Below are 22033 nucleotides of genomic sequence, written 5' to 3'. Positions count from 1 at the left end.
CTAGTCACATGGTGGACTCCTCTGGCAAGCAGCCCCCAAGATCAGGTGCTTCTGAAAGTCACCTCATTAACGTAACAAAAGACACCAACATAACTCTCAGCATTTATCTGAACTTGATATAAATGTGCAAACAAAATTCAATCATAGAGACATTTATTTTTTAGATACTTGTGTATATTATGACACTAAAAACCAGTAAAAATTAATAGATTATGATATCTGACATTTTTTTTTTTTTCTGACTGTGTTCCTTAGACTGGTAGATATGGGTAAATGCTGAAAATGCAATTGACCCAAGCATTTGTAAAACTCATTCATGATATTCATGTGAGAAATTAACGACATGTTTATTGAATAAAAATATAATTGGCATACAGAATTGGTTGGATAGCTGAAACAAAGGATGCTAATCAGTAAGTTTATGTAAGCATAGACACTAAGTTGAAAAGAAAATTCTCTCATAGCATTACAAAGTCGTATAGTTTACCCTCAACTTTACAGTATTAATAGTATTGATTTCATTAGGATAAATATGGTTTATTTTATACAGAGAGTGAATGTTTTTGATGACAGAGTCCTAATTAAAGTTATATAGGCAAATTAAAATGATCATCTCAATATACTAAAATATATTAATGGGAATAAATGTAAATTCCTGTGCTGTGGTTCAGAAAATAGAAAATTCACAAGCATAAAAACATATGCAAATTGAATTATTTGTTGAAAATCATGAAAAATTTTGCTAGGTTTCCATATGGTTCACCTCTTCACCTCCTTCAAGTTTTTCTAAATGACTCTCAAGGCAGTACCCAGCCACCTTTTGTAAAATTGCAAACATTTCCTTCTCTAGTCCAATATGACTTTCCATCCATCTTCTCTGGATCATTTTTTTCATCACACTTATCACCTTCTAACAAATTATAAAATGTATATATTAATCATTTTTACCATTCATCCCCACCCACACCAACACATCAGAACATGTTTCATGAATGCAGAAATTTGTGTTTTTGTTTACTCTGACGGGCACATAGTAGATGCTAAATAAATATTAATTTCATGATAAAAAATGGGTTTAATGAAAAACATAAATATTTGGTTGCATTTGGCATACTTACAGTAAAACGTTCATAAATTTGGTATAATCTAGGAAGAGAAAATCTGACAATATTACATAATGAACAACTAAAAGAAGTAATTCTATTCATATTTGAGATCTGACTTGGTAGAAGACATGTCCTATACATTGTTTTAAGGGTTTATTGGACGAAATATCAAAGTCATTAAATTATTATTGTTGGTTGGAGGTTCAAAGTTGTGAAAATTAGGTAGAAATGTTCACAAGGCTTGTTTTGCCTTAATACAAAGAAGAATATGCTAGAAATGAGAACTTTTGGAAATGGAAAGCATTGCTTTAAGAGACTTTCAATCCCTTTTTACCGGAATTGTTTGGAAAATCGTTTATTTGAGATATTTCAATGGGCTTCATGCAAGGGTCTCCCTAAGCTTTCAAATCTTGAGATCCTCTAGAACAAAAAATCTCATAGATAAGAATAAAATATAAAAATCGTGATTGAGTCTCAGAACACATAGTAAAAACGTCTGGTTAAACATTGTAGTGGAATTGTTGTTGTAATAACACTAAATTTGATTGTAATCTTCAAGTGCAAGAAAATAACATTTAACAATATAGTAAAAATGAATATCTACTCACCATAGATATTTTCTAAAACAGCTATTCAGCCCCTCTCGGATACCTGTTACTAAGAGAAAATGAGCAATGTAGATACTGCTACTCAATGATCCAAAAGCAAAATACCAACAGGGCCAGATAGGTTTTTTTCTTGCTAAAATGACTCTCTTTCATCTTAGTTTATGGAATATACATGTTTTATTTTAATTTGCTAAAGTTTTTGCAAAATTCCACTATATTTAATGAAAATGAGAATATAGTAGAAAGAGACATGAAGATGATAATCAGCATTTCTGGGTTCTAGTCCAGATTTTGCCTCTTAGTGTAAGACTGGAAAATTAACTGAACTTCCATGGGACTCATGGTCTTCCATTGTAAAATGAAAAGCTTAGGTTATATATTCTTGTGTTCTAGGATTCTCCTCACCTCTGAGATTCTATGTCTCTTGAAAGCTTTACACAGTAAATACATTAAATTAAATATGCATCTTCAATATTGTGATACATTCAGATGACTTAAATGTACTTTTCTTATGTATTTGGTCTTCATCCACAGTTCCTGGTTGACAGCTTCCACAACTGTTGCAATTTCCTGAGTCATAAGAGCAATTGGAGCATCTTTTGCCAGAATATTTGGTCTCTTGTCCTCAGTTTTGGAAATTGCCTCAGAGCCATAAAGGTAAATGGGTGTCTTATCATCATAACAAATCTCTTTCCACAACAACTGGGTTTATGTTAATGAGTAACTTTTGGAAAGCACCTAAGGATGGGGGCTGTTTGTCGGGGAACCAATGATGAATAGAAGGTTGGAACTTTCAGTCCCACCTCCTGATTTCTGGGGAGGAGTGAGGGGCTGGAGGTTGAAGCAGTCAACAACGGCCAATGGTTTATTTAATCATGCCTATGTAATGAAGCCTCCATAAAAACCTGAAAGCTGGGGTTTTAGAGAGATTCCAGGTTGGGGAACAAGAACACTTCCACATTCCGCCATGCCAGCCCCCAAAGTCCATGAAGACAGAATCTCCTTCGTTCGGGACCTTGTTTCTATTCACATGCTTTAACATCCTTTGTAATAAACCAGTAACCTAGTGAGTAAATGGGTTTCTTGAGTTCTGTGAGCCACTCTAGCAAATTAATTAAACCCATGGAGAGATTCATGAGAACCTCTGATTTATAGCCAATCCTTCGTAAGAACAGGTGACAACCTGGGCTTGAGATTGGCCTCTGAAGTGGAGGACAGTCTGGTGGGACTGAGTCCTTTACCTGTTGGAATCTGATGCTGTCTCTGGGTAGATAGTGTCAGAATCTAGTTAAATTGTAGGACACCCAGCTGGTGGCCTGAGCACTGCCTGGTGATGTTGAGGGGAAACTGCCGTCCCCCCCCCCCCCAACATTGGAATTGGATGCAGAATCCCAAATAACAGCCAACCTTTTTGGACCTCATTTTATAAATCTATAAATGTATGAGATTGGACTAAAATAATCCCTGAAGAAGTTCGTATCAGTTCTAAAATTGAGAAAGTCCCTGTATCTTTCCAATATTTTAACATTTTGGGCCTTGACAGTAGGTTATTAATCATTTTGATTTGTAATTTGATTCTTATGAAATGACACAATTTTGGAGTGCTAATCCACGTTCATAACTTCAAACAGTATTGTTTAATGCATAGACTCTACATGGAAATAATCTTAAAAAATGTAGCCATTTGATAATAAATTATGCAAAGTTTGGAAATAATTTTTATTCAATGTCTCTTACAGATGAAATTCTGTTTTGAGCATCTTATTATGTAGCATTGTCTTCAGGACAGCATAGTGAAATGGGTGTTCATATGATGTGTTTAGCTGATGAGGAAACTTATAGATTTAATGACTTGATCGTACATGAAATGTGAGTATATTGTAAATGGAAATTAAATCTAGATTTCAGATTCCAAAACCTATTGAATGTGATAGATCTAATCTAATCCTTTAGAGTAGAGAAAAAAGCCGATCTTAAAGAAATGACTATTTCTACCAGAAACATATATCATTAAAAAAGTAAGTTATATTGGGCCCAACAACCCCATGGCTAAGTGGTTAAAGTTCTGCGTGTTCCACTTTGGCAGCCTGGATTCACAGGTTCTGATCCCAGGTGTGGGCTACTCACTGGCCAGCTGTGCTGTGGTGGTCTCCCACATATAAAAAGTAGAGGAAATTGGCACAGATGTTAGCTCAGAGCTAATCATGCTCAAGCAAAAAAAGAGGAGTATTGCCAATGGATGTTAGCTCAGGGAGAATCTTCCTCAGCAATAATAATAATAATAATAATAATAATAATAATAATAATGTTATATGCATTATTTTAAAAATAAGGCAAAAATGTGTGTAGATGGATATATTTGGATGGTGAGAGGATAGAATCAAAAGCAATGCCTACACAGTGTGTGGAGTAGGTTCAAAAGGATGGTAAATTTGGAATTAATTGGCCCAAAGTTTTGATGAATTTAGTTTGAAAAAATATATAGAACATGTTATAAACCTGTCCGTAAGGTACATATTTTTGGTTTTTATGACAGAAAGTGTTCCGTAATCTGAATGTAGTTTACTCAGAACTAAGCGAAATTAAAACTAAACTAATTTTCTCTCTCATTTCATTCAAAACTAATAACAAATACATCTACTCAAGAAATGTTTACTGGGTACTGGTCTATTGTTCAACAACAGCGAGATAAATCATGGTGAACAAACATGTTTCAAATATCTGCTTGTGTCGTATTTACTGTTTTACCATTGACCAGCCCAATGGACATGGTGGAGCCTGTAATCAGAGTGTGTGGAGGCTGTCGAAGGGTGTGCATAAAGGGAGAAAATTATGGCAAGCAGTTTGCAAACAACTTGCCACAGTTGCCTAAAAAACCTGAAGAGAGCTATAGAACTCTACTTAATTCTAAATTGTGGACAGTGTGTTTTACATGGACTTTAAGAAACATCACTGATGTTTTAGGCTCAGGAATCTTCAGGAGTTTAAATCCTTGCATTCATATGCTTTACTGAGTTTTTAGGATGCTTACCATTTTCTACTCATCAGGTCAGATTAGCAATCATCAATATGTTGGATCAGTGTAATGTTTTGTAAAGTGGAAATATATTATAATGGAGAGCAGAAGAGTCAATATTGTCTTGAGGCAAGACAGTGAAGTTATTGGTATCCTTACCATGAAGTGGCAAAATTATATTGATCCTCTTGACCAACGAGAGAAAACATTCACCAAATCATCACCATCTACTAAGGCTATTTTACTACTTCAATAGAGATGCCAAATCCAGTTCAGCATCTGCCATGATCCATTCGTCTTCTGCAGAGACTGGTGGGTGGGCCAGTTACTCCTGGTGTTTGGCCTCTTCAAGACATTTCCGTAGTTAGGTGAAATCTCAGAGAGGCTGCACAGTGCAAACTCCAGGTACGGGGGAGTTAACTCTGTGCAGTGAGCCTTGACCAGTGAGAAATACAAGATGGTAGGGAGCTCTACAGATAAATTCTGTCTCCTTTCTCCTTCCTATAGCCTCTTTGGAGATGTGGTGTATCTGTCAAGCCTGTCTGAAGACATCCTTCGAGGCAGGTCGACACATCTGCAGTATTTGTTTGCCTCTCGTGAAGCTGTGGCCACCACGGTAACAAATCACCTTGCATTTCTTCCATCATCCCCTACTTCATTTTTCTTTGTCCTTGCTCTCATTGACCTGAATTTTCATCTCCCAAATAAAAGATCAGCAATTTATCTTTGCCTCTGGCTGTGTTTTCTAAGATCCTTGGGATATTGTCAATTTAAAAAATGTGAAAGCTGAGAAGAGACCAAAGGTTGCCCAATAATTACGTCTATATGTCACAGGCATGGCATGCCTTTGGTTCAAAATGGATTTCCTTTTTGTCTCTCACAGAGTTTGTTAAAAATTGATCATGTGTTTTGTGAAACATGCTTTCTTTTACACCCCAAATAGATTATTGATATACAACTCCCTAAGATGGGTTCTCCTACTCCTGCTCTGTATTTCAATTCATCCATTATATGTCTCTAATATGTATGTCTCTGATATTTTTGGCAGACCTGTCAAAAATAGAAAGAGAGAGAAACAAAATAGAAAGAAATTAAATTCTTTACTTCTGTCTCAATCCCACATTTCTACTATGGTCTATTATGCCATTCACACCTAATTCCTCACAACTTAATTAAGGACACTCAGTTATGTCCATATCACCTCTTTGCATACTCCCACTAACTTTCATAAAATCTTGTATTTCTCTCAGTCAATTCACCCAATTTCTTCCTAGCCATATTTTCTCAGCCTCATCCACTCTAATCCTGTCATATCATCATCGTTCCCAATTTTCATCTTTCTGATCCAGAAAAATCTTACATGCTTTAAAAAAATGAATGAAAGAATTAATGAATGACTAGCAAGGTGATTGGATTTACATATGAAGGTCTGGAGCTTACGTCCCTCCTAATTACGCATCATTCCTTTCATTAGAATGTAAACTCCAGAAAAAAATTTAAAACATTTCATTCATTCATTTTGTTCAGGATGTAATTGTGAGCACCTATCATGTATTAGCCACTGTCATGGGATGCAGCAGTAAACAAAGACAAGAAGTATTTTTTATATTAGTGCGGATAAAAGAAAATTAATGTAAATCAGTAAAGCAAGTGTATAATAGACTATATAATGAAAGTGATAAATGCTAAGGGGAAAAGTAAAGCAGTGAAAGAAATATTGGGGCAGCTTTAGAGAGTGTTGACGGGAAGGTCTCCATGAGATGGTGACATATGATTAAGGATGAGTTACATATAAATGAGTAAGTCACATAGATATCAGGAGGAACAATGCTCCAGTCAGAGAGAAAAGGCACAAGCCTGGAGCTAGGAGGAAGCTGGCATGCATAGACATAGATGTAGCTGGGAACAAATAAGATGGAGTCAAGTGTAGCTGGGACCAAATGAGAGAAGGAAAGGAGTGAGAAACGAGGTCAAAGAGGTTACCGAGAGAGCCAAATGGTGTCCAACCTTGTCGGCCACTGGAAACAATGGCTTTCACTAGAACTGGTATGGAGAATCATTTGAGAACCCTGAGCAGATGAATAGCAGAATGATTTTGGCTACAATATTAAGAAGACAAAATGGTAGAAGGTGGGTGACCTGTTTAGAGGTCATTGTAATAACCCAGACAAGAAATATTGATAGTTTTGTTAAAACAGTAGCTTTGGAGGGGATAAGAAATGGTTAGATGATGGAAATATTTTGAAAGTAGATTCCAAGGACTTTATTTCACTGAACAAATTTTGAAGTGGTGTTGCATTTAGTGAAATGAGATAGACTGCAAAAGAAACCGGATTTTGGAAAAGGCATATCTGAAGCTGAGCATTAAGCAAGGTTCAGATTATGACCATGACAGTGAACAGTGATACATATATAGACATATAGTAAGAAAAAAAAATTGGCTTACAGAGGTCATGAAACTCTATTTGGGAATTCACAATGAACCTGAGATTAAAATATTCAATGTATGAGTGGGAGACACTCCAGGATCCATTGAAAGTATCAGACTCAGTAAACTGAATTCCAAAGTTCTGTATTTTGGGATGGAGAAAGGGAGGGTGGTCTGAAAGTGAACAATCAAGAAAATATTGATGATGTAGGGGATTTTATGTTAAATGATCTCCAGATGCTGAGGGCGCTGATAAAGACTCTTAGGAGATAACAAGGGGTGGGAGATTGGGCCGAAAAGGTGATGTGTAGAGATACAGGCATTATAGTCTGGAGAATGGGGTCTTACCTGATGGACTCAAACTGAGATGGACAGGGATAAAAGACACGATGAAATTAGCTTCAATTGTTCCAGGACACATAATCATGGTGAGATGGTCGGTGTTGGCAGAGAAAAGGGTGATACTCTCACCTTTGGTGTGCAGAGTTCCGCATCAGTGTTCACGTGACTCCTACTTTAGGGGTCAGTTGACTCTGGGAGGGGAAGTCTAACCTCAATAAGGCAGGCTGTCTTTGGGCATTTGCCACTGGAAATCCAAAGACAGCAGAGAGGCAAATGTTCTTTCACTGACAGAAATGTCCAGGATCATAATACTAAGAGCAATAAAAGTAATAAAAACACAAATAAGAATAAAGAAATGGGTAAAGGAAATTATATAGACTATAAGAGAAATCTCTGGACATCTTTTTTTTTTGGAGGAAGATTAGCTCTGAGCTAACACTTGCTGCAAATCCTTCTCTTTTTTGCTGAGGAAGACTGGCCCTGAGCTAACATCTGTGCCCATCTTCCTCTACTTTTTATATGTGGGACACCTGTCACAGCATGGCTTGACAAGCAATGTGTAGGTCTGCACCCAGGATCCAAACTGGCTAACCCCAGCCTGCCGAAGTGGAACATGTGAACCTCACTACTGTGCCACCGGGCCAGCCCCTCTGGGCATCTTTTATTTCCCGTAGTAATGAAGGAAAGGACAGAACAGAAAATTCTGCCAAATATTCTAAAAATCTCATGGACTTTCCCCCAACTGCATCAGATTTTAAAAGTATTTCCCTTATCTCTCTATTAGTAAATGTTTAGCTATCATCCTGCCATCCTTTCAAATCTTGGAATAAATTCTATTGCTCCCCTTTGTTTATTTTTTTTTTCTATTCTGAGTCAAGAATTATAAACTTGGGTAATAGGGATTTTTAAAATTATTATTATGGTAAAAAAAAATCACGCAACATGAGGTCTGCCCTGATAACAAATTCTCACGAGCGCAGTGCAGTGCTGTTAACTAAAGGCACGCTGTTGTACAGCAGATCTCTAGAGCTGTTTCATCCTGCGTGACTGAAACCTGCACCCTTTCTGTTCTAATCACATCCTTTTCACCAGCAGGGTGAATCAGAATAATTTCAAGATGAATGTGCTTTAGAACAGGAATGAAGCAAAGTTGTAAGGCACTGCGGTCAGAGAAACATTTTTGCAAATGCTTGGCTCTTCCATTTGGTTAAGCAAATAAAGCTTTATCTTCCAAACCTAAAGTCCTTTCTCTGAATCCCAAGAGTTGTGACATATGGGGCTATGCCAGGGAGCACTAAGTACCAACTCTTTACAGATGCATATCTTTCCCTTAGTTCTGATTATAAAACCACCATTTATTCAAAAAAGACCAACTAAAATGCCCTCTATTTTATCCAAGCTTTCCTAATATTTACTTAAGACTTTTCCACCCTTCTCTCAATTTTCATCAAGCATTACTTGCAGTTTAATGGCAGACATCATGAAGTATACAGAATGAGACAAATTCTGAGAGCATAACCCTACCTTCCAACATTTCATGTGATAAGTTACATTCATTACTGATGTCTCTTCCAAGATTAAATGTCACTTGAGTAAGGATCAATATTTGATTACTCTAGTTCTTGTCCACAACATCTAAAGCAGTCCCTTTCTCATAGTTGGGATTATAAATTTTTTTTTCAAAAGTGACTGATTGAATAGATAAATGGTTTAGACAGGTAATTAAGGAAAGTAATGAAAGGGTAAGTGGAATACAGAAAACGAATAGTTAAAAAATTGAATTAAACCACTATAGGACATAGGGAAGATGGAATCACTTTCTCTAAGGAAAAGTTCAAAAAATCTGTAATCTTCCTTTTTTCAGTATTGAGGACAGTGGGAAAATCTAGGTTGCTAAAATGAAATTAGTTAAAATATAATGTAAAATATTCAACTCTGGTTACTTAATGTGATCGTTTTATCAAATCATTATTTTTTTTGCATTAAAAATCTATATAATGTATAGAAAATTGCTCTATCCTGGTTTGGAAAATATCCTATCTAGCGTTGGATGTAAATTTGATCCGAACATATGGAAGTTTTAAATAATCCGAATTCTTTTAAATAATCGGAATAAAGACTGATAGCTATTGCAAAACCATATGCCTGAAAGAAGCACAGTGAGATTTGGGATTTTATGGAAAACATGCATTTTGATTAAAAAGAGGCTTTTTATATGCTCTATTAGTTTTCTGTAGTAAATATCTCACATAATGTAATGATAATTTTAGAAGATTTAAAATTAGAGAAAACATTTGTTTAGCAACAGGTAATAGAATATTTCATATGTAGTCAGTGATCAGTTGCATATAAAAATATATGCTGCATAATAGCTTTGTATCACAGCGAATTCAAATCTATGTATAAGCTATGCTATCGTCTGTAGTTTCTCATGAACTAAGAAATAAGTATTATTTCTGTGAGCCAAATGTCTCCCTGTTGTAACATCTCAGTATCTGGCAAACTGAATGAAGTCCCTAAAGTAACTGAACGTTATATTAAAAGTACATCTGCCTGCTATGGACTTATATTCTTCTTTATCTAAGAAATAACCATCTACAAAAAAAGGGTTATATTTAAATTGTAAATGCTTATTTGGACTCATCGTGTAGTTTTTTAGTATGTTTCCAGATTAGGTGAGCGTGTTAATTTAAGTTTGAAAGAAGCCTGTCGTCATGGTAACATGTCTATTTTTAAATGCACTCTTCCTCTTTAGTTGAGTATATTAAAATTATCAAAGTTGACATGTACATTGTCAATGATATACAGGTAAGGCAAATGCATTAGTATAAATTGCCCAAACTCCAGTCAAATTATAAGGCTTTTTCCAAAAGAAAACCTCATAAAATGCAAAGAAATCCCTCCAATATGTTTTGGAGGAGTAGTGTCAGCTGCCTTTATTGACCTCATGCAGTCGCACTGTGTCACTCAGCTCTCCGCTTCACTTCTTCACATTATAAAGTGAAGGCCCCCAGTGCCCCTGGAAAGGGGATCTCCTCCAAAACCTTAAATTTCACAGGGACTTCCTAGTAAGTTTATGAGACCTTAGGTGATAATTGGGCTGATTTATTAATTGCATGATACTGTTCCAGAATTTCCATTACTTAATCAATTAACTGTGTCTTGAATATTTTCCTGATTTTATTAAAAAACCTCATAATCCTTGGTACTCAAAATAAAAAAAGAATGCAAAGCAAGAATGAATTACAAACAATGATTTTCTTAGTCTCCTAATCAAAGATCTCTTTCTTTGCTGTCAGAGAAGTTAACTAACCAATTAGCAATTGGAAAGTCAAATTGCAATCACTCTGGACTTTATGGGCTCATGGGTAAAGGAAGTGATTTAACACATTTCTTAATGAATACAGTATCAAGACATCCTCCAATTTATTATTTCTAAACTCTGAGTAAAAGTCAGTAAAAAAAAACAAGCAAAGAAACAAACAAATCCCTCCCTAAACAAACCAAAAAAAGGCCAAATATTGTTATAGTGACAACAAGCAGTTGCTTGTTATTAATCAAAGGTAAAATTTCAATAAAATATTTAGATTGCAGATTATCTGTTACAAAAGAATTACTCCACATGCAAACTTTCCCAAGGCTGAACTTAGATGACCAGACATCTTTTCTTTTCCTTTCTCTCTTGGTTGTTATCCCATAATGTCTAAAACACATTGTGTGGAATCACACAGAATAAGCTTCCTCCTGAGAGAGAAAAATGCCAATATTTAGAGTAGATTTAACACAACAGAAGAGAGAGACAATTAAAAACATAGCAGTTTGGCCACATGCTTTTATATCTTTTCCTTCCTCAGGTTCCATGATTGGTAATGTTGAATACTTTGCATGTGTCTGTTTGCCATTTGGATATCTTCTTTGTAAAAATGTCTGTTTAGTTCCTCTGCTCATTGTTTAATCAGATTTTTTTGTTTTTCTGTTATTGAGTCGTATGAGTTCTTTGTAAATTTTAGAAATTAATCCCTTATGTGATACATGCTTTGTAAATATTCTCTCCCATTCCGTAGGTTGCCTTCTCATTTTGTTAATTGTTTCTTTTGCAGTACAGAAACTTTTAAGTTTAAGTAGTCCTGCTTGTTGATTTTTCTTTTGTTGTTTTTGGTGTCATACCCCAAAAATCATTTCCAAGACCAAAGTAAAGGAGCTTCTTTCTTACGCTTTCTTCTAGAATTTTTACAATATCAAGTCTCATGCTTAAGTGTTTGATCCATTCTGAATTAATTTTTGTGAGTGGTGTGAGATAAGAGTCCAATTTCATTCTCTACAATATGAGCAATCCCACTTCTGTGTGTATATCCAAAGGAAATAAAAACAGGTTATTGAACAGATATACGCACTTCCATGTTTACTGCAGCATTATTCACAATAGCCAAGATATGGAAACAATCTAAGTGTCCATCAGTGGATTAATGAATAAAGAATATGTAGCATACATATACAATGGAGTACTATTTAGCCATGAGAAAAAGGGAAATTCTGCCATTTGTGACAATGTTGATAGAGCTTAAGGAGATTATGCTAAGTGAGATAAGTCAGACAGAGAAAGACAAATACTGTATGATATTCCTTTTATGTAGAATCTTAAAAAAACACAAACTTTAAAAAACAGAGAATGGGGCGGGCCCGGTGGTGCAGTGTTTAAGTGTGCACGTTCCCCTTTGGCGGCCCTGGGGTTTGCCAGTTCAGATCCCATGTATGGACATGGCACCGCTTGGCAAGCCATGCTGTGGCAGGCCTCCCACATATAAAGTAGAGGAAGATGGGCATGGATGTTAGTTCAGGGCCCATCTTCCTCAGCAAAAAGAGGAGGATTGGCAGCAGTTAGCTCAGGGCTAATCTTCCTCAAAAAAAAAAAAAAAAAAACAGAATGAAACTGTTACCAGGGCGTGGGAGAATAGGAGAAATGTTGTTAAGGGTACATACTTGCAAATAGTAGATAAATAAGTACTGGAGATATGATATACAATACAATGATTATAAACAACAAAACTGTATTATAAACATTAAACTTACTAATAGACTAGATCTTAATTGTTTCCACCAATAGAAGAAATGATAATTAGGTGATATGATAGAGGTGTTAGCTAACACTACAAAGGCAATCATATTGCAATAAGATGTATCAAATCAATTTGTCGTGCACCCCGAACTTACACAATGTTGTATGTCAACTATCTATTAATAATAATAATAAAAGCCTCATCATATCAAGTGTTAGCAGGATGTGGGAGAACGGGCTCTCTTCTACACAGCAAGTAGAAATGTAAATTGCTATACCACTTTGGAAAAAAGAATCCTCTACCACATGATTTGGCAATTACACTCCTAGGTATATACTCAAGAGAAAAAGTAACGTATGTTTATACAAAAATGTGCAAACGAATGTTCATGACAGCTTTATTTATCGTAGTACAAAGATGCAATTACCTTGAAATTCCATCAACCAATGAGTGGATAAAAAAATGTATGGCGCATCTATACAATGGAATACTATTCAGATTTTTTTAAATGAACTATTGTTACAGGTAACAATATGGATGAATCTCAAAATAATTTTACTCAGTGAAAGAAACCAGGCAAAAAGTGTATGTAGTCTATTTATAGAAAATTCTAGAAAATACAACCTAATCTATAGCTATGAAGTGCATCAGTGATCTCCTGTGGGTGGATTATGGGTCTCAGCGAGCAATACAAAGTGGCATTAAGAAACCTTAGCGTTGGTGATTAAGTTCACTGTCTTGATTGTAGTGATGGTTTCTCAGCTATATACACATGTAAAATTTATCAAATTGTACATTTTAAATATATGTAATTTATTCCATGTCAATTATTCACCAAGAAAGCTGTTTAAAATAAAAATGAAGTTAGCTGATATTAAATGACTCATACACTTATTAAAATAAAACTTTTATGAGCTTTCTAAAATAAATGGCAGCACACATAACAGGATGATTGACATAATTTGGTTCACCAGTCTTTATTGTGTTTCATAGTTATCTCTGTTACATTTGCAACATCCCACTTGAGTGTTACCTTTTTTTTGTTTTTTAAAGTGAGGAGGAAGGACTTTACCTCAAACTAGTACATACAGTGTCAGCAGTTGTTGTGTCCCAATGGAGAGGAGGTTATCCTGTTATGAGTGATGGCTCTCGTGATTCTCTTGATTCTCTCTTCTAATTCTCTGTCCCCCCTCTGGGAAAATCCATAACTCTATGGCAAAAATAAGGAGAAAGAACAATTTAAACAGCAGTCCAACAGAATTGCTCAATCACAGAAGCGATTCAGAAAAGGAGAAGGATTATGACCATTCATAGTAACGCATCCCCAGTTTATTATCCACACTAATATCAACAAACGTCATTGGGAAAAATAACATGTATGTCCTCTTTAAGAACTCTCTGAAGCGTGTAACCTCCAGTTCATGCTTCCTTTCATTTTTCAACATTTTCCTATTGATTTGGATATTTGAGGGACAAATTACCCTAATTTCCTTCCAGAATCTTCACCCAATTTTGACCTAGTTAGATATGAATAGCTCTGCTTTTATTAACAGTTTCCTGTTTTAATCTTTTCTCATTATACTAGGAGGTCTATTGTTAGAAAATCAGAAAGGTTTCTTGTACAATTCCAGCTTTCTTTAAAATCATAAAATCATCTGCATTACGCAATGCCTGTATTTCTCTTAGCTCATTTTTGTAAGAGAAAGAATGCAACATTATTTGTTTCTCTCTATTTTAGACACCTTATGAAAGACAAGAGCAAACGCATATCCTTGCTTCTTTCCTGCTCATTTTACAATTATCTTCCATAACATAATTGTGAAAGTTACAATGATTATGATTGAAAAGCATCCTACTGTTAATCTAACCAAATAAAAACGCTGCCGCCCCAGGAACGGACAAGTTAGGAAGAACATATAGAACAGAAATTTTGGCAAAAACAGGTGCACAATCTTTTCTTTTCTAAGGTTGCTCTGCTGTGCAGAGCCCTATGTCACTCTCAATTTTAGGCTTTCCGATAGAGGATTATTAGTTCTGACAAGGTTTTTCCTTCTATCTTATAAGAGAGAGAATCAAATCTGCTGAAAGGCATATATTTATATATAAAAATATGGAATATATATCAAAATTCAGTTTTATGAACCTGGATTCCTACTGTTAACAGACATTACAAGCAACAAAATTGTGTAATATATTTACTTTCCTTTAAATGAAAGTCATCTGGCTAGGTAGAGCTCTGAGGTGCTGCAATAACACAGTTGTATACCAGCTGTTAAGGACACTTACAAATGCAGAACCTTGAAGAACCTGAGAACCTAGTGGTCCCGGACTACGTATCTACCTAGAGGTGCCTGCCGCCAGCCGTGAGTGGTGTTGGGGATCCTTATTTCTCACAGCTTAGTTACTGTACCATTCTATATGTCTTACATCACTGGAGGCAGCCAGTACACCGCACTCTTAGAATAGAATTTTGCTGTTTATTCCCTCTGGACACTTCCCTCCAAAGTGCTGCTGACTCTTTACTCATGGAACATCAGCTGTATTTTATGAAACCTCGAAAATCAACATTTGAACTTTTTAGAGTTTAGCTATATCATATTGAAGCAAAAATATTTCTTAGTTACTTTATTCTGATTCCTTATCTTTTTTTTCCCCCTAAGGAAGATTCACCTTGAGCTAATATCTGTTGCTGATGCTCCTCTTTTTTTTTTTTCCTTGAGGAAGATTAGCCCTGAGCTAACATCTGTGCCAATCTTTCTCTATTTTGTATGTGGGACACCTCCACAGCATGGCTGATGAGTGGAGTAGGTCTGTGCCTGGGATCCAAACCTATGAACCTTGGCCACTGAAGCAGAGCATGAGGAACTTTAACCCTCAACCATGGGGCTGGCCCCTGATTCCTTATCTTGAGAGAATGTGGGTTGCTGTGAGCAGGGAAAATGGAGGAGGACAAGGAGGGCAGCAGTGAGGAGAGAAAGAAAATAATTTAGAGAAATAAGTGGTATTTATTGAATAACTTTGAAAGAGTTTAAGTAGTTTATCCCCACTGTATGTTTCATTTAATCCACCCAGCCACTGTATGAGCTACGGATATATCTGACAACAAACCTTACCAAGAAGAAAAGAGAAGCTCAGTTAAGTAACTGACCCAGAGCCATTCAACTAGTCAACAGCAGAACAAAGATTTCCACATAGCTTTATTTATCCAAACAGCTTTCCACCAAACTCCATATCAAGTGTTGCTACATTTCTCCAAGGTCTACATTAATCACCTCTGTTATCAAAGTTAACTGGTCCCTCCTCCACCCTCAACTTCCCAACCTACAGAACTGAGGAAACGGTTGAGTTTAGAATATATAATACACTCTGTTCTGTGCCCTGATTTCTTAATTTTGTCCTTTCTGCATACCACCACAATTCTGAGGGGTTGCTTTTAACAGAGAAATTCCTGTGCTCATCTAAAATATGGGGTATGAAGTACTATATGGCAGTAGAAGATCAGGAGAATTTCAACCCGTTTAAGAAAACAAAAATGGATTTGCTCATATCAGAGACTATAGATAAGTTTCCGAAAAGCTTTTGATAATATAAAATACTTGCAGATGTGATTTCTGTCATACCCTAAAATAGTCTAAAGACTGGGAAGACCACCTCATTAAACCTTCGGCTGATGGCTAAGCTTTTTCCATCCTTTTCTTTTTGGTCCATTTTTTTTTTCTCTGCACAGTGCCCAGCACTGTTGTCCAAGCTCGGAAACCCTGGCACGGCAGAGGGGCCTTTGGGAGCATCGCACTCCCCCTTGTTGCAAAGAGCGGGACTGCAAGCCCGGCTCCTGCCAGGCCCCAGGCCCGCAGGCCAGTGCTGAGCTCCTGGCAGGAGGACAGGAGGTGACTGTGGGGTGGGGTAGTGTAATTTAAATTAAGTCCCACCTCAGGAAATGATGTATCTACTATATTTTACACAAGATGTTGTGATATAGAGGGAGATTTACATTTTATTAAAAAGGGGAGAGGGAATGTTTCAAAAATCTTCTTAACAAGGAAAATCTTTTACAAGAATAATCTTTTTAACCTAAAGTGCACAAAATTGAATTAGGTAATAATTCACTGTCTAAAACAAAGCCTCCTCAACCCATTTACAATGATAATTTTAACATTTATTTATTCAAGCAGGATACATTTTCTCCTTCAGAGGGAGGTATCAAGGATTCTTTATTTCTGAAAACTTTTATAGTCTCCATTTTTACTTATGATTCGTTAGCATTTCAAATGATAATTTATATAATTATTTTGCAACCAATAAATAGAAACTGTTCATTTCCTGTTTAGGTCAGAACCAACTTTCCTTTGTTTGTGAGTAAAGAACCTTTGCAATATTTTATCAAAAACGTTGTTCGCACTGAGAATACACAGCGACATTATAGTATTTAAGGAGATAAATAAAAAACAATCTGATTAAATAATAAAAATGAAACAACTAATGAAGTTTTAATGAAGGCAGGTCAGACCAAAAAGTTTTCATAGTCCAGAAGTTAGATGAATTTGTAGGGGCGGGAGAGATGAGCGGAGATTTATGGGCAAGCAAAGATTCCAGCATATGGTGATATCATTCACCGCAACAGTAGTATGTAGTAAATGCTATTATTAGTACGGTCTAGTATAGTCTAGTATAGTATTAGCATAGTATAGCATAGTAGAGCAGAGTATACCATACCATAGTACAGCAGCAATTGGTAGAGATTTTCCCACAAGTACAGGAGTTTAGGGAAAAGGTTTGGGTGCCTAAAATTTTCTGGAGAAAACAAGATCAAGTTACAGAAGAACCAGAGTCTGGGCAAAGATTTATCCTAGTCCCGGCAATTTTTCAAGAATTTTTGAAACGTTCTTGTATTTTTTGTGTGAAGGGTCCAGTTTCTGCACGAAAATACAAAGGCAACATTACCTGGCAACAAAATGAATTTTCTGTGCTGGATAGACATTGGCCAAGAGTTTCCGAAGTTTCCCACCATCCCAGGAAAGTCTGGTCCTGAGTCCAGCTGTTCTCTCTCCACCTAGCCCAGAATTACAATCAGATCCATAGGCTGGCCTTGTTGGAATCCATCCTGATGGCAGACCTTGGAGAATTATGCCCAAGACTTAAGACTTTGGTTTTCCAAGTTTAAGGAATTCATAATGATTCACCGTAAATTATTTCTAAGTAAATGTAATAATCTAGAAAACCTCTCATCTCAGATGCGTTTCTAATCTTTTACGTTAAAGTGACAGTGTTTCTTATTTCCTACTCTTTAGCATGAAACTTTAATCACAACAATTTCTTTCACCGTCTCTTATGGGTGCCACGTGATACTCTTGCCAATCAGCAGGGAAGAAGTAGAGTACCAATTTTCTGAACTACTTGGCAATCCTTGCATGACACTTTGGAGGAGAATTATAAATATCATTAACAATATTAAATTAGATGCTTCAATTTACAGTTGTAGTAAATTACTTTACATATTGACAAAATTATCACAGCTGGGTATTTTAAACATCACCCTTGATGTACAGCACATATAATTTTATATAGCGTATTAGCCTTTTGAAATACTTTTCTCTCTCATGAACATTACTAATTTTACTTACAAATACTTAAAGCATTTTTTTTTTTTACTTCTATTGCATTGTGCGGTTAAAGGGAAATAGTTACAATATATGGGGAGGATCCAGTAAACTTTGGTTTATTTTGCTTTGGTTGCTCAAACACACATAGCAAAAACTTTCTGAGAATAAAAGTGACAATTCTAGAAACATTTTGTCTTGAAAAATCTCCAAATACATTAAATATAAATGCGTGTGTGCGTGCGTGTACTCTCTACTCCTGAATATGGCACATATTTCCTTAGTCATTTGTCATAATTATGGTCCTGACTGATTCATAATAATCCAAAATGACTACATTATTGTAAGACTGCTCTGATATTCTCATAGATAGTGTTACATATGTACATTTGTAGAAATGTCATGATTTTATTACATATACATGAGTTGGGAACTAAATATAGTTAGTTGTTAAAATTTGAGTAATGTTTTAAAAAAAGTAGGCTTTCCAAGGATTCAGTGTGTCAAATTATTGGAGTATTGTCTGAACAAGATGTTAACATATTAATAGAAAGGCATTTCTTCATAAGAACCAAAAGAAACAAACTAAAAAAGTTGTTGAAAATTCTAAAGATGAATGTATGCAGGAATCTGCTATACGTGATCTGTAAGTGTTAAAACTTAAGTAATTGTTTGAGGAGGAACCTAAAACATAGTTAATTTATATTTTGTACCTAGATTTTTTATTGAGTTTGTCGAGGTCAGCTGTCTGAAAAATGGGGTCCTCAAGGGGCTGAGTTAAACACAAAAAAACTTTAGGTCTCTCTTTGATTTGAGTAAATCTAAGAACGAACTAGCGATTTGTGTATAAAGTTACTGAAAACTAAATTTAAAATAGGGAACTATTTTATTTGCAAGTTGGCTACCAATGTTCAAACTTGTACACTAAATGAAATTGAATATTAACCATTAAAGGGAATCCTGTATCCACTGGCAGAGGAATATTTCAGCAGGAGCTGGATGACAGGGTGGAACTAGGCTGAGGGGTGTAAAACTCCGCATGTGAGGCCAAAAGCTGGAATTCCTTTGGAAACTGGGAATTCTGTCTAGCTGAATGCCAAACAATGAGAACACAAAAGTTCTTCATAAACAAACATTGTTGCTCCACATTTTACATGTTTCTTAGGTCACAACAAAGTCCTTGAAACGAGATGAATGCTTGGCATAGTCAGCAAAAAACCCCTGCAGAAGTTGAAGTTTTGCCTAATAGCCTACAATTCATTTTAACTCAGTCATGGGTTTTTTTGTCCGTTTCTCTTTAATGTTACTGAAACCTCCAAGGTACATTTTCAGGGCCTTATATTTCCGCTTGAGTTTTTGTTTACTTTAGCCATTATTGTCAAAGCAATTATTTTGTATTTATCATCTATTTAATTTATTGAACTACTTAATTGTCATCTAGTTAATTATCCTAATATTGGCATGGTGCTTTCAGGTATCTGACTGAGAGACTGGCAGGATTTTGTCTCTTTAGCCATGTGACAATGACGGTGTAAATCTGACGTTCAAAGTTTAGCTTTTAAGCTTTGTGGTCTTGAAGCTTCAGCATTGGCCAAAATGACTTAAAGGGGAGACAGGCCACTCGCCTGAGGTAGGCCGCTCTCTAAAGGGTTTTGTTTCCTAAGTACCACAAGACTGTAACAGATTTTACTCCACCTTTTATAAACTCAGGTGTGGCCTCAGAACTCAATTAATTAATGTCTCATGGAGAAAAATATCTCTGTGTTTGAGGCCCTTTAATTTCCAGGTTGAAACCCCATATAGGCAAGACGTCTGAGGGCTGTGCTTGTTGCTCTCTCCTCCAGCATGGGTCCTCCACCTCTCCAGAGCTCAGAACCACCAGTCCCCAGCGGGAATTATCAGGAGAGCTTTAGCTCATCTTAAAATAGTTTCCCCCTCGAAAATTTGAGTACATGTAGTCCTCATTGTTTCCACAACTCTCTGTTGCTTTTAGACATATGATTTGTGTAATTTGTCCTGGTTATTTAAGTTGGTGTAGTGAGGACTTGCAGCTATCTGATGTCCCTCTCAGAAGTGGAGGGCCTCTCTTCCTGCTTTTCAGTACCATAATATAATTTCAAAGTTAAAAAAAAATATGCATCCAAAAGCCATCCTCTGTATGCCCTCAGATGACATCAGATGCAACTTAGGTCCATTCCTATTTTAAATGGCAAGTTCCACCCAAAAAGAAATAAGCATGAAAACACTTAATGACCCCAGGTTTGCCCTCACTTTAGAAGGACTATTTATTTAAACCAAAGGAAAAAGCTGACCATTTTGCCACAAACTAGTGAAGATCTGAGAATGGTCTGTTAATTTTTCTGGAAACACTCTTGTGAATATGTTTATTTCACCATGAAAGCGAAAAACATTTTTTGTGAAGACTAAGGAAATGAAGAAGTAAATGTTAACTTTACGTGGAGCATCTAAATAGTAAGCATGATAGGATAAAACTAATCTTGAAATGAGATGAATCTGGGGAATAACACTTCAACAATTTAACATTAACCAATGTCATGCGAATACATTCAATTCCTGTGAAAATATGTGACAACTACAAGAGAGTAGCATTAATTTTCCAACATGCATACACACATAAACACTGCCAGATAACGCTGTTGAAATAAATTACTAATGCTTCATTTATGAAGCAATAAATATTTTTACTTTGGTTAAATAACCAGACTCTTTTTAACATTTAACAGTGAATATGAGGCTACTGAAATATAGATGGAAGAGAAAACCATGAATACAAGTATCCAGAGAAAAGGGACTATTTCAAAAATACATTTAAAAATTAGCTAAATTGAATCTTCAGATTGTCTCTCATTTTAAGACGTCATAGTTTTAAATAAATGAATTTATTAAATTATGTGTTTTTTAAAATGATGTTTGAAAAACAAGATGTTTATTGATATTGAGTACCTGGACAATTTAGCAAGACTACTTCAAAACATTTAAAAAGATGTATCAAAAGCAAATTGTGATATTCCTTAAACACTGTTAGGCAAACATATCAACTTTCATCTTCAACTTAATATTTAATAGCATTCAAAGACCAACAGCAGTTATTTTGGTTGACTGCAAAGACATTTATGAGCAATTGGAAGCAACAAAATTACTTATTATAGATGGTGCATTTTGCAAATATTTTCCAAACTCAATGCAGAGGATATGTGTGGAAATCGTCTATTTTTTAAACTGAAACTATGTGCTATAAAACACTGAAGTTTAAATCAGTTTACATGCTGGTGCAGGAGAAGCCCTTTATTTTGTCAATTTAATATAAAATTTCCTGCTTTGAATTTCGATATTTAAATTGTTTGAGGAAAAATTTTAAATGATAATTATTCTAAAAGCAGGGTCAGATTTTGTTTAAAGATTTAGAAAACTTTCACATCTTACAAAAAGAACAAAACTTGCCATTATATTTTGATCTTGCTTAGATTTTTATGCAATGGAAAGAAAAATCTACAATATCTGAAACAGCAGGTTCTACAACTTTTATACAAGAAAGATCTTTGTAAATTACAGGACATTTTTCTAAATTTTGTTTTTTCTGGCGACTTCTATCAAAGTAATACAGAACCTGAAAAACTCCTGCTTTATAAGGTGAACTAAAAAGCTGGCTAAAACTAAAACTACTAAAAACAAAGTAGATAATGTACAGCTTCCTTTGAAATATAAAAGACTTGCTCAAAATAACTCTTATTGACTTGCATGATTTCTAGAATTCTTACCAGAAAAATCACTATTTTGTGCCAGTTTATTTATTTGCTAACTAAAGTTCTTTAGCAAAAGAAATGAATGTTGCCTAGGAGAATTAACACAATAATTTAA

The 22033-nt window shown here is 35.5% G+C and overlaps 1 long non-coding RNA gene across 1 annotated transcript; it reads right to left on the bottom strand.

Annotated features, from left to right (window-relative positions):
- Positions 1-4958: 4958 nt before the first annotated feature.
- LOC138915336 (uncharacterized) lies at positions 4959-14963 on the bottom strand. The gene is made up of 4 exons (XR_011421146.1): positions 14844-14963; positions 13630-13767; positions 7507-7811; positions 4959-5780 (listed from the first exon to the last, which is right to left on the bottom strand). It is a non-coding gene; the product is annotated as an uncharacterized lncRNA (long non-coding RNA).
- Between the last annotated feature and the right edge of the window lie 7070 nt (positions 14964-22033).

The sequence above is a fragment of the Equus caballus genome, chromosome 8 (assembly GCF_041296265.1).
Source record: "Equus caballus isolate H_3958 breed thoroughbred chromosome 8, TB-T2T, whole genome shotgun sequence".
NCBI lineage: Eukaryota > Metazoa > Chordata > Mammalia > Perissodactyla > Equidae > Equus > Equus caballus.
This window is presented reverse-complemented; position numbering and strand designations above follow the sequence as displayed.